This window comes from Corvus moneduloides, chromosome 1, assembly GCF_009650955.1.
Source record: "Corvus moneduloides isolate bCorMon1 chromosome 1, bCorMon1.pri, whole genome shotgun sequence".
Taxonomy (NCBI): Eukaryota; Metazoa; Chordata; class Aves; order Passeriformes; family Corvidae; genus Corvus; species Corvus moneduloides.
The window spans coordinates 140468544-140478264 of NC_045476.1; the positions used below are offsets into that span (position 1 = coordinate 140468544).

Consider the following 9721-nt stretch of genomic DNA (forward strand, 5'->3'; position numbering starts at 1 on the left):
TATAGGACCAATTTTACAAAATCATACTGAAGTTCACAGACAAAATAACATAGAGATTAATATGTAGTATTTCTCCATGTAAAAAACTTCCTTCAATCCCTGCACTTATCCTCAGAGATTTTCACCTAGAAACTAACCTGTATTGGCCAGTCTGAGCCTTTGTGAGTCCATCCTGTGGTGGTACAAATGCAGACCAAGAGCAATATTTGTTTCCCAGTAGCTTTTGCAACTTTTTTTTTTTTTTTTGCCAGACATCAAAAGCATTTCTTTATTGATCTGTGTGAGTGCAATGGTTTTAACAGGAGGAAGGCACTGGGTGACATTAGCAACCAGTGGGTACATTCAAATGTACCAGTGGGTACATTCAGTGGATACATTCAAATTCATGCTACTACAGGGGTTGTTGGGAAAAAGGGAGTCTGAGAAGTATTTTAGTAGAAAGCTCATTCTATTTGCTTTAGTCCATTTTTCCAAGCAATGACTCACTTCAGAAACTAGTGGATATGGACTATTTTGAGTAGCTTTTACCAAGAGCTGTACATTGTGACTGGACTGTAGACGTCAAAAGTTCACTAGGTGTTGAGTGTAGAGGGAGTACAAGACTAGTTGGCTCTATGAAGACTGCATCAGATGCTGTGTCTCTTCCAGCCATTGTGATTATCATGATGCATGGACTAAGTAAATCCAAAACCTGCAATTGGCAATATCAGGGACAGTTGATTGAGATTTAGAATCATAAAATGGCTTGGGTTGGAAGGAACCTTAAAGATCATCTAATTCCAACTTCCCTGCTATTAGCACAACATCTCTCACTAGACCAGGTTGCTCAGAGCCCCATCCAACCTGGCCTTGAACACTTCCAGGATTGGGACATCCACAGCCTCTCTGGGCAACCCGTGCCAGTGTCCCACTACTTTTACTCTCAGAGTTAAGGATTTCCTCTGAATATCTAATTTAAGCCCAGACTCTTTCAGTTTAAAGCCATTAAAATTGCCTCTTCATGATTCTATGATTCTATCTTTAACACAAACTAGATAATGTCATGGCCAACTGTAGGATGTAAATATTCTGTTTATTTGCCTATTCTTTCTGTCAAAACCTCCTTGGGTGATTGCTGAGGTCTTAATTTTGTGTTAAGGATTTTATGGAAGAAGCTGGTACACCAAGTCAGGAAGAGAAGTACCACACAGATTTTTCGTGTGCCATTACCCTCTCTCCAAGCAGCCTTGATGAGTATTGAGCTGATGGGAGCCCTCTGCTACACCATTTCTGTGATTACCACTGCTCGATGACTGCTGCAACATCATAAAGTGATTGCAATAATAAAGTAATGCTTCACATGTATGGTGATCAATGGTGGGAAACACTTCCAAGTGGCTTGGTGAGGTCCATGCTGCCTTTTGACCACCTGCACTCAGTCCCTGCCAGACTAGAGCATCACTGAAGCTGTCATGGGTTGGGTTGTTCTTCAGTCTCAGCTATGCCCCAGCACAGAGATAATGCTAACTATCTCACCTGACTGATGAGTACAAAAAATTATGCTCTGTTGATGCTTCATTGCAGTAGATTTTGATGTAATTAACCCTAAGTTTTTGATGTTATTTTGTTTTGTTGTGCTTGGGGGGGGGGAGGGGTGATTCTTTTGGGGTTTTTTGTGGGAACAAATTGATTTGAATGTGTATTTGTTCCATCCTATACAGTCTTCTCTGAAGACACTGAGTGGGATGGATTAATTCTTCCCGTTCCTGAGTACTCTTTAGAAGGATTATTCAGGACTGTGTCTTGCCACCTTCAAACACAGTGCGTGTCTCCTGGAGATGTGCCAGAGAAGCTAAGAGTGCTGCATCACAGGGATGTTTAAAACCAGAGAACTTGACAGCATGTAGATCCAGACATGGACACAGGGCCCAGACAGAGCAGCCTGGCAACTTTCCGGCAGTTCTCAGTGAGACACATGGGTCTATCACAAATCCAAAACACATTATGCTCAGAAGAAATCTTTGATTTCATACAGTTGGTATAAAATAAAACAGTGCGCTGCTGCACAGGATGGCTCATACAGCACACAAGAACAGTGCTCCCCAAAGGGTTGGTGATGGCTGGGGATCATGCAGGTTGAGACAAGATTAATAAAACAAGAGGAAAGGTATTAAAAATTATTTTTTGACTGATTACAATTATTCTTTGTGTGTACAAGTGCAAAGATTCATGTGGTCTCCTGTCCAAAAATGACAGCCTATTTATTCAACGGCATGCTTCAAATTTAGAGCAATGTCCTCACAGTAAGGGGGTATCAAGCAGCTCCTGTTTGAAACTCTGCAGACAGCACCTCTGAAAATCTCCCCCATTCACAAAAATGCTACGACAGCTAAGATTGCCTAAAAGTCCTTCCCCAATCACAGATGCTGTATGCAGCTTTTCAAAACTGTATCTCCAATCCAGAGTCATTAAATAACCTGAACATTCCAAATCGAGACAATTATCTATCTCCTCTCTGATAAATCTCTTCAGTGAAAGTGACCAATTAAAAAGACTCTATTTTAGGCACTTGCTGTTCAGTCACTAAAAAAATAAAACTGAAATAAAATTTCTAAACAAGGTCTAAAAAAATCTATCGCTTGTTCTAATTCCTCCTAAGGCATGATGGCCTCCAGTAATTCTGAGACTTTTTACACGTTGGTTTGGGTAGCCACAGTATTTGAGAGAAGTTGAATTATGTGTTCATTTGCCTGAATAATGAAGGAGGCAGTGGCAAGAATCCCTACAGAATCCTGGCGTAGCAACAGAGCAAAATGAATGAGAAGAAAGGACTGAGAAAAAAATTGTGCTAGGTCTGCTAACATTGGGAATTCAGCAGGTGCAACCCAGGTCAACTTTTCAAAAACTAAACAAGGAATTCAGCTTTCCTTTCTCTCAACATGGATTTCTTCAGCAATATGCCAGAAACTTTTTCTGACACGTGAGTAAGATGGAAAGGTTTATGATTCCTTTAAAAACTTTACCTCTTCTAACACCCTTCAGCCCCTTCCTCACTCTTCCCAATTGCATTTTTGAGCCATATCAGATAGGAAAATTTTAAGCCAGCTAAAGAGTGACAACTATTGGGGGTTTTGTCTGTGTTCTTAATTGAAAATTTGTACAGTAACACTAAAAAGATAAATGCACTATAAAAGTGAAGACGTGATATATTTAGAGCAGTTGGGTAATCTTATTTTAAAATAACTTATGACTTAGTTAAGGTTGCAGAGTTTTTAATCTATGCTGAGTGATTCTAGTAATATCATTTATTAACCAAGACCTATCATATGCAAATGTATGTCATTTTTGTTTGGAACTGACATCACACTAAGAAAATATATTTGCTTCTATTTGCTTCTTTGTGTTCTAGCTTTGTGCTTCTTTTTCTTCTAGCTCAGCACCTTTCTTCCATTGCTTGGGTCTTTCTTGTATTTCAAATATACTGGAAAACATGCTGAATGATTAAAATGATTCCTAGACCAACTCATCTAAATGCTAGCATGCAAATGGATTGTGTTTGTCACTGTTGAAAAATCTACCTTTAATAACTGCTGGTGAGTATTTTCTTTTTATTTTTTTCCCCATTTTCATTGGAACATAAGTCTATTTACTGTCAGCATATGATATGACTACTTCTTTAGTAACTGCAGGACAGAATTATGTCCACTGTGCTTCAATACTGGGATTTTCCCTATTTCAAACAGCTTTTGTGCATTTTTCCTATCCTAATGTATCTAAAATGCTGTTGTATCTTATCAACTGACCCTAGACAGCTGCTTATGTTCTTTTGTCTCACTTATCCTTTTTTTATTATTCATAACTTCTAATTTATATTAATCACTATGAACATCCTCCTTTTTTCTGAACAGTTTTATATTGTTCTCTAATTAATTATTGGGGTTTTTACATTCCCTCTAAATCAAGTTGGTTGGTTTGGGGTTTTTTCCCCCATGTGGTTCTTTCCTAAAACTGAAAGATTGTGACCAGACAATATTTTAAAAGCAGCTTGCAATTTGCATTTGCAATTTTTTGTTTAAATGCCTTTATTCCATCTGATATGATTCAACTGCTTTTGAGATGCCAGTAACTGGGAAGCAAGTTTTGCCATACAGAGCCTTTCTCTTCCTCATTTGTCCATTTTGCCTAAATAGGTTAAAACCAATTTTTTAACATCTCCATTATACAGATTTTCCTATAGGAATACCACTGAAGTGAATTTTCCTCTTCTAAATGAGAAGTTCTGCATTAAAACAAGAGCAGATGCTCTCCTTCTCTTGAGTTAGCAAAAGGTTTGGGTCTAACATTAACAGCTGCCTATTCACTGCCAAAGCCTGTGGCTGAATCAAAGCTCCCTGGAAGCACAGCCACAGCAAGCAACTGTGGTTACCTCCAGAGCTGCCCAGGTGGAAATTCACCATCACCATATTGTTTCCCTTCCCATTTGGTATGTGGAAGCACAGGCCAATTTCTTAAACCTGGATGCCAGCTCAACTTAGTAAATTCAAATTTCAGCAGCAGGAGCAAAGCTGACCCTAAATTAAATCTTGTGAATCAATAGAAATATTCAAATATGCTTCTCCCAATGTTAGAATTTCAGTCCTTATTCCTGCAAGTATAGAACCACCTTCAACAGCCAGCTGTTAGCCACTGGTAGATTTAAATTATGTTCATGAGGGTCTGCATACCTACTGAAAGTGCTTAAGGACTTGAAAATCAAAGGCATTTGAAAATGATAACCATGATAATATGTGAGTGCTCCAAAGTATTTAGAAAAAACAGTTTCTATCTATTCCTTTCTTGTGGGCTGTATAAAATAAACAACTTGATTAGCTCTAGCTTGACTGTGTGAAGGGTATATTTATTATTAGAAAAGAACTGCTTTTGAAGAAAGGAGTTTTAACTTCAGTTTTGAAAGGTCATTTTAAATGGTCATAATAGTTGTCCTGAATTCACCTGAGATTTGTGTTTGGGACCTATTCCCCTTCAGCTATGGTAGGTGTTTTAAAAGACCCAAGTACAAGATATTTTGGGTATTGATTGCTGAACAATGAGAATTTGTCATCAAAATGACAAAAATATCTGCTGTTCCCTGCCAGGGCAATTTATCTGAGCTGACAATCATCTCCACAGAGCATCTCCCATCCTGGCTCCAGGGTCTGCTCTAGTGCATCCTCTACCTCCCACTTGCACTTGACCCAGGCAAACAGTTCTTTCACTTTTCTTTATTTGGTCAGTAGCTGATTTTTTTCTTAGCCACAGAAATTTCTATCAAGCTGTGTATGACTTGCCAGAGAAAGTTTGCTGTTTCCATTTATTTTCCTCCTCCTCATAAAGGAAAAATGTAGTATTGCTCTTCTTAAATTGGAAATGGCATTTCTTTTGTTTAACCTAATGTCCCCTCTGTATTTTGGACCTCTCATGAGCAGAGTCTTTTTCTATTTTTGTGGTTTCTAAGCATTTTTTTATTATTAAAATTTTCTATAAATTTACTTCTGCTTTTAAAAGGGAACTTGGCGAGTGACATTTTGTCATGCAACTGTGCACTGATCATCAATGTTTAATTAAAACCTGTCATTGAGAGGTGATGTCCTTCCTTAGGAATGAATTTACTGTAGCAGTGAAAGTCTAGAGGGGCAGTTCTCTTGCTGTCACAGATCGACTTAAAAGACCAGAGAGACACGCAGGAAGACAACGAACAGTTCTGTGCATATTTATGGACTTGTTGTGCATGTGGTAAGTACTCTCCTGACAGCTAGTGTTAAATCCAATCAATCATCACTTAAATACATCACTGTGTATATTCACCTCACTCCTTCATTAGCATTCATTAGCAATTAATCAACACAGCAGTAGTCTCTGGAAAGATCAACAATCCATAAGGTACATTTACATTAAAGATGAGCAAGTGAACATTTGTTCCACTTCAGCTAAGTCTTGTGTATTGTCATTTCTTCAAGGAGTGAAAGACATTGATCAAGCAAATGACTGATTGATTGATAGATAGAACGTGCCATCTATTGCCTCTGAAGACCATTTTTCTTCAAACCAGAGGACAGTAGATTTTGCTCAGAAAAAACTTTCTGTCTTCAGTTTCACAGGGTGTTTCACCATACTGGTTGAAAATATCTTCCTTCCTTAAATCCACCAGCTTTGGAGACAAACTCTGTTGCTGAATGTCTTTCAGTTTCTAAAATATGACCACATTCTAGGGTAGAGGGGCCCAGACATATCCTTTTAGCACCAGACATGGAATTATGTTTCGCTGATTTATTTCTTCAGCCAAAGCAATTAATTAGCAGCATTTCTGAGGCAAAGTGGAAGCAAAAATTATATTCAGGCATATAAAAAATACAGCCTTACTTTTTTGTTCTATTACATTAAGAAATAATAAATCTTAATACTTTCTGAGACCTTTACAACTCTGCGGAAAATTAACTAAACTAAGATGAATTGAAGTAGTTGTTCCGCTCCACTTATTACATAAATATATACTGATAATGATATCTTTAGTGTTTATCTTAAGTACTCTTCAGACTTTATAGCAGTGAAATGATATAATCAGGTTTTAATTTGATTGTTTTCTTTTGTGATAGAAAATATGTATTTCAAAATATTTTTCTAATCTTAGTTGCCAAAATTAATTTAAAGGATAATTTATCACCTTATATTCAATCAAATGGAAACATTTGCATTACTAAAAATATTAAGTTGTTGAGACACTAAGTAAGCATGTATTTCTTCAGTAATTCCTTTGCTTTCATGGAGGTGCATTAAGTTACTATCATTGTGTTGTTAGCATGATAAAATATCCTGTGTCTAATAAACATTCAGTTCTTTGTGAATATTGAAAGCTTCCTTTTTAATGCACCAGTTATGGATTTGGATTGCTAGTTTATCTCCTTCAATGTATCCTGTTACTTGTTTCATGATTTCTTTTTAATTGCCTTCACATACAAATGCTATCTCTTTCTTATCTATGACTTGATATACCTTTGGACAGATATAACTGGGTATATGACCTCTCTGTGTCATACCTCAGAATTACTGAGCCATTTCACAGGACAACTCACCTCTAATTCTCTGTGTGGCCACTCTGTTCCCTCTACACATTTTTTGTTTGTTTGTTCATTTGTTTTAACATGAATCTTTGTTCTATGAAATATCTTTTCTTTCTTGTACCAATACTTCAGTGAAAATGTTTGTTAAGGTTAGGATAACGCCAAAGTGAAGTACTGTGAATGTGCTTAAATAGCAATTTATGTCTTCCAGCTGAAGTGTGGTGGTGGGAAGAGAAGGAGTTGTTTTCCATATTGCAGAAATAGAGAAAGTTGCATGGTCTTTCTATTTAATGAAGGACTTTGACATTCTGTTCCACTATGATATGAGATGAACCCTTCCCTGTTTGAAAGTCTTCACCTCCTTGGTAGGCCTGTTTAGACCTGTAGACCCTGAAAGCTCACATCAGGGAAAAATCATGTGTTATGGGAAATCTGGTAGGCCATATCTAGTATCTGGATACATGCACAACCCTGCCAGAAATAAAGGCTTCTCTGCAAAAACACATTGATATGGTCAAAATTCTTCATCATTCAAACACAACGAAATATTGAGCACAATTCCAGGAAATTTTAAATATAACTAAGACTACTCACCCCCACCCTTCCTCTCTGCTTGATTGGCTTCTCAGAGGTGGCTTGGCAGGATTCACAGCGGTCAGGGCACCAGCAACCTTGGCTAGAGAGATAGTAAACAAAACAATAGTGTGGATTCCATTATGAGTTTATCTGCCCACTCCTATGCTACCATCCTTATCAAAAACTCTGACCTAGCACAAAGATAAGCTTTGCTCCTCTCTTTCCCTGAGCAGCCTGTCTTCTGTGCAGGAAAGGCAGCATTTTACCTTTACATTCACAAAATGGTTCTTTAAACTTAATTTTTTTGTAAGACTTCTATTCAAAGTTTTCTCCATTTAAGAACAATCCTCCAAATGCACATCTTATTTTACACATAGGCACTGAAATCTGTTAAATTTAATCTTTATTTTGCAGAGGGAAACCCAACAGTGATTTTTACTTTTTAAACTCCTTTTCTATTTCTAGGAAACTTCAATGAAGCATTTTATGGTATGACGATAGTGCAATAGGAAGAACTTGTATTCAAGATGATTAGACAACCACTAACATAAGGCACTACTGAATTTCTCAACCCTACGGGCAACAGAAATGGCAGAGCAGATTTTAGGGAAATTTTACACATTAGTACATAAACAGTCTGTCAAGAAATCGCACCCTTCAGATGTCTGCCTCTGACAGTCTTCAAGACATTAAAAAAATCATAAATGTGATTTGCAATAGAGACATTTACTAGCCTTAATATACAGAGACTGTCATCACTAGGCAAATCCAGGAATGTCAAGTGAAGATTATTAGTCTGAAATACCCATGCAGCAGACTGGTACGTGTGGCTGTATGTAACCCAAAAAGTCATGAACTTCTCTTCTCAATGACCTGTTTGATCTTTAGCCCACAATCCCTTCTAGTATGGCCCTACCCTACATGCTTTGACAATGTGTAGACATAACTGTAAAAAGGAAAAGCAGGGGTCTATGAAAAGGGTCAGTAAAACAAGAAAACTGAAGCTTTGTGGAATTTAACATGAAATATTAAAAGGAAGGAAGCATTGGCACGGAGAAGAAACTGAATTGAAAGAAGGAGTGAGGGAAGGAGAGAAGCATGACCAAAAGAAAAGATCTGAAGATGAACAAAGAGTCTGAACCATGCTTGGAAAGAAAAAAGAGTTTCTCTTCACTGTATTCTTTGACTGATACGTGATTCCACAGCTTGTTTTATTTGGGTAAGTATGCCCAGGCAGTAGCTATCAAAAAGTGTGCAGAGGTTTGGTGAACTGACAGTCTCAGTCCAAATGTCTGCAGACAGACATTTAAATTACAAGAGTTCCAGGGTAAAACAAGAGACACCCTGGGGAAGGAGCCTAAATCACACTCCCAGATGTAGAGATGCTCTGTCTTTTGGCTATGCAGCTGCACTGGCTGCCTTGGAATCAGCATATCTGGGGCTGACTCTAAGGTCTCAGAAGCCATTGTTATCAAACTGGTACCTTTCAGGTCATTACAGTCAATAATTCCTTTTCAAGTATCAAAAAGAAAAGAAAACAAAGTGAGATGATTAAAAAGCCAATTAGCAGATCAAAGTATGAGAAGCTAAGTCATGGAGGGGAAAAAGAATGTATGTATGGTAATTTAGACAGTAAGAAAGATAATTAGAACAGGGTAGTGATAATGGGATAAACTGGGGATCAAAAACCATAGAGTTGATTGGAAAAAAAAAAAAGAGAAGAAAATTAAGGGAAGTTTTAATGACTCTTTGAATAAAACAATTAACCATATAAATATTAGAATGAAAGCTTGTCTAGAAACCACCCTGACCTCTTTGTAAGCAGGACAGTCACCCACAATTCTCAAAAAAGTATAGTTTTAATTCTTCTCCCTGAGAAGTATTTCAATGTCTCTGATGCAAATATCTTCTGGGATAGTGAGCTGAACATGGAAGACATAAGTGGAGCAGTGAATAGAGATTAGAGACATAAAGGCAGACTTCCCCACCTCATCCTTCCTCCTTATCTTTTTCATAATTTTAACTCCCTTTTTCAGCAAAGACGTCAGAGTTTTGATGTTGAAGTCCCA

At 37.5% G+C, this 9721-nt stretch overlaps 1 long non-coding RNA gene across 1 annotated transcript; it reads left to right on the forward strand.

Moving 5' to 3' along the window:
- The first annotated feature begins 2946 nt into the window (after positions 1-2946).
- Positions 2947-8642, forward strand: LOC116450014. The gene is made up of 3 exons (XR_004242638.1): positions 2947-3572; positions 5617-5751; positions 8118-8642. It is a non-coding gene; the product is annotated as an uncharacterized LOC116450014 (long non-coding RNA).
- Positions 8643-9721: the final 1079 nt, after the last annotated feature.